A 4,535-nucleotide genomic window follows, 5' to 3' on the forward strand; every position below is an offset into this window, starting at 1 on the left:
TGTCCCGAGAGGGGGACCCCAGGAAGGAAGGGCCCCCCCCCCCCATATCACCCCCTCCAGAGAAAGCCCAGAGCTGAGTACCTAGACAAAATCTGAAATAATAACATAAAATAATGGCATGTAAGCTGAGTCTTCATTGCTGTGGTCCTATATGTAAGCTTCTATGTGAAAGCTGATATTCTTAGCAATTCTAACATTTTTCAGACAAAAACGTGGAAATGTCTAAACAACATATAGCAAACAATCATTGGTTAATCATAACATTTGCAGGAGGAATACATTATGCTGGAGACTAAAGATCTTCTTCCAGTATCACACATTTATCACAAAATTCTACTCAATCAGAATCGATTACAAGCCTATGAGTCCACACCACCTACGTGTCTGCAAGAATATATGTGGGTATGTGTTAACCCTTAGCAATAATATGAAGGGAGGTCACGGTCTTCTTCCCACGTCCGAGGGGTCCTCTTCAATCTCAGACTCATCGGGCTCAGTGAGTGAGATCATGGGCAAGGTTTCCCATGGAGATTGGTATTGAACCATCTCATAGGCAGGCGTCAATGGGTATTTATTATCAATGGCAGTGACGATACACTTTAGACAAAGATGCCTAATGCAGGGGATGCAGCCACATCCGCACAGGGTCAGCAAAGTAACTGCTGCCACAAAATATGTAAGCAAAGAAACCACAAATTTTTTCCACTTCCCAAAACTTTTTTGAATTCCTGAATGTTCAGCCATCTCTTCTAAGATTTTTAACCCTGTCAGGGCCCTAGCAATGGAGCCATCAGGAGCAGTGTTATTAGGAATGTTTGTACAATGCTGTTGCCCAATCATAGTACAAACACCCCTTTTTTCAGCCGGAATGAAGTCTAAGGCCAATTTCTCATAAGAGAAATGGCTGCCAGTTGCTCCTGAAACCCAACAACTAAATCTCTGGTACGATTAGTAAGACACTGAACATTAAAATGGACATAATACGCACAGAGCTTAGAATGAAATAATGACCACATATTAAAATGGACATAGGACAGTATACAAATGTATTTATCAAACTGTCTTAATTGCTCTTGCTGAGGCCACCCAGAGCAAACAAGAATGTCATGTGCATCTACTATTAAAGTGGAAGTTTTACCCAAATTAAAAACCAACTCGGGTGGAATCAGGACATTAGCTCTTTTCTCATGTTTTCCCAAACATCCCTTTATTTGGCATTAGTAGGAGCCATGCAATAAAAGGTTTTTACTGCATTATCCTGCTCATCTTTAGGAACTGTATTTAACCATTTAAACAAAACCCTATAGAGTAATGACCCCAAAGTGTCAGATTTACACATTTTCCACTCTTGTACAAAGTTTACAGACATTGATAATTATGCACATGTGACTGGTGTTTCAACTAGAATGGTCTCTGCCCAGAATTATTGATCCAGTCACAAAGCTTCTACATCAACTAACTTGATGCCCGTGACTGCCGGAGGTTCTCCCAATCAACAGTTCTGTTTCAATTCTAATGAACACACCGTCACCCTAAATTCTATAATACAGTTTTCCCATAGGCTATGCCCAACCCGGAACCAAACACAGCTCTGCCCGAGGTACGTTGTTTCACATGAAATTCTCCCAGTAGCACTTGTTGCTATAGGATACGCGTGTGACAGCGTTCAACAGCCTTCATGCAGAAATCCACCCACAGGTAAAGAAAACAAAAAATATTTCCCTGTGCCTTTATATTGTCATTTAACAGTTACCAGTGATCGTCTTATAAATACTTAGACATTCAGAATTGTGCTCTGTTCAAAGAAGTCTCCTCCTGTAACTTCTGCCTCACAGCAAGCTAGTCTTCCCATCGGAGCAAAAATCCTAATACTTTTAGGAGACAACCGCCAAAATTTGTGGTTATCTACTTATTAACGTGGATTTTACGTCTCTGATAGTCATCAATTTCTATAACTAGGGCACTTATTTTCCTATCCCTCAAATGAGAATATGTGCCTGAAACTTTACGTGTGGCAAAAACAACACCAGCACATTTCAAAATAAAAGTGTTATTTATCCTTACAATAATCGTTAAGTTTTTAAATCTGGAATTTACAGTCCATACAGATCAACTAAATTTTGTAACATCCAATATGCAGGAATTATATGCAAAAGGTTCCTGCTCACCTGTAGTTATTTCCGGCAAATGTTGATCTGCGGGTCCAGAGACCCACACAGTGGCTGCTGGAAAAAGGAGTTTCTGGCCACACAGGGCCTAATTCATTTTAATAAGTTTTGGGCTAACCCCTTACCCAGATGAAGTCATTCCACAGACTCCATCTCTTATCTAGTACTCCACATGCTTGGAGCCGCTGTATTTCTACCTAGTCATAACAAAATGAAGAATCTGAATGTGTGTGTATGTTGTCACGTGGTGTGTGGCTAAGGCATTCATTTATTTATTCAGACACAATATTCTAACAGAAGATTTAATATAAGAAAACAATTGGTGTCACGGTTGATTTTTCAGAATCAACCTTCTGTCTGCTAACCTTGAAACAAAACAGACTAGAGCAGACTTTGAATCTTACTAAATTGCATTACTAACACATTAAGGTGTAACAATTACTAATATCTAACAGTCGTGAATCACTTTGCGGGATAGAGTGTGTTCAGGGACAGGATATCCCTATTAAGTGGTGTTCATTTGAATTTTTCTTTGCAGAGCAGGTTGGTTTGTTGCTGTTGTTGCCCTTAGTTGTTTTGAGAATTAGTAGTGTTGTAGCGGATTGTGTATTTAGTGGAGAATCAGTGTAGATAGATCAATAGATAGCTAGATAGTAAGTTACATAGAGAAATAGAGAAATTAGTTAGTTAGATACCACTAGATAGTTATAGTTACATAGATAAATAATGTTAGATATAGATATCTATAAATATATTACATATATAGATAAGATATAGAGAGGGAGAGAATAGATTAACTATCTAGCTAGATATACATATCTAGATAAATTACACAAGCACACCCTCTTTACCCACATACCCATGAACCTCTTTACCAATGAGAAGTACACTGTTTCACATGGAATTCTCTAAGTAGCACTTGTTACTACAGGACACATGCGACAGCGTTCAACAGCCTTCGTGCAGAAATCCACCCACAGGTAAAGAATACAAAAAATATTTCCCTGTGCCTTCATTTTGTCATTTAACAGTTACAAATGATTGTCTTGTAAATATTTAGACGTTCAGAATTGTGCTCCACCCGAAGAAGGCTCTGCCTGTGACTTCCACCTCACAGCAAGCTAGTCTTCCCATCGGAGCAAAAATCCTAATACTTTTAGGAGACAACCGCCAAAATTTGTGGTTATCTACTTATTAACGTGGATTTTACGTCTCTGATAGTCATCAATTTCTATAACTAGGGCACTTATTTTCCTATCCCTCAAATGAGAATATGTGCCTGAAACTTTACGTGTGGCAAAAACAACACCAGCACATTTCAAAATAAAAGTGTTTTTTATCCTTACAATAATCGTTAAGTTTTTAAATCTGGAATTTACAGTCCATACAGATCAACTAAATTTTGTAACATCCAATATGCAGGAATTATATGCAAAAGGTTCCTGCTCACCTGTAGTTATTTCCGGCAAATGTTGATCTGCGGGTCCAGAGACCCACACAGTGGCTGCTGGAAAAAGGAGTTTCTGGCCACACAGGGCCTAATTCATTTTAATAAGTTTTGGGCTAACCCCTTACCCAGATGAAGTCATTCCACAGACTCCATCTCTTATCTAGTACTCCACATGCTTGGAGCCGCTGTATTTCTACCTAGTCATAACAAAATGAAGAATCTGAATGTGTGTGTATGTTGTCACGTGGTGTGTGGCTAAGGCATTCATTTATTTATTCAGACACAATATTCTAACAGAAAATTTAATATAAGAAAACAATTGGTGTCACGGTTGATTTTTCAGAATCAACATTCTGTCTGCTAACCTTGAAACAAAACAGACTAGAGCAGACTTTGAATCTTACTAAATTGCATTACTAACACATTAAGGTGTAACAATTACTAATATCTAACAGTCGTGAATCACTTTGCGGGATAGAGTGTGTTCAGGGACAGGATATCCCTATTAAGTGGTGTTCATTTGAATTTTTCTTTGCAGAGCAGGTTGGTTTGTTGCTGTTGTTGCCCTTAGTTGTTTTGAGAATTAGTAGTGTTGTAGCGGATTGTGTATTTAGTGGAGAATCAGTGTAGATAGATCAATAGATAGCTAGATAGTAAGTTACATAGAGAAATAGAGAAATTAGTTAGTTAGATACCACTAGATAGTTATAGTTACATAGATAAATAATGTTAGATATAGATATCTATAAATATATTACATATATAGATAAGATATAGAGAGGGAGAGAATAGATTAACTATCTAGCTAGATGTCAGGTTTGCCGTGTCGGGACGACAAACGGTGTTGTGTGGTGGACTCAATTATAAGACCAGACGAACAATATAACAGAAGATAACTTACTACGAACCACCAGGTA

This window comes from Monopterus albus, unplaced genomic scaffold, assembly GCF_001952655.1.
Source record: "Monopterus albus unplaced genomic scaffold, M_albus_1.0 scaffold275.1, whole genome shotgun sequence".
Lineage (NCBI taxonomy): Eukaryota > Metazoa > Chordata > Actinopteri > Synbranchiformes > Synbranchidae > Monopterus > Monopterus albus.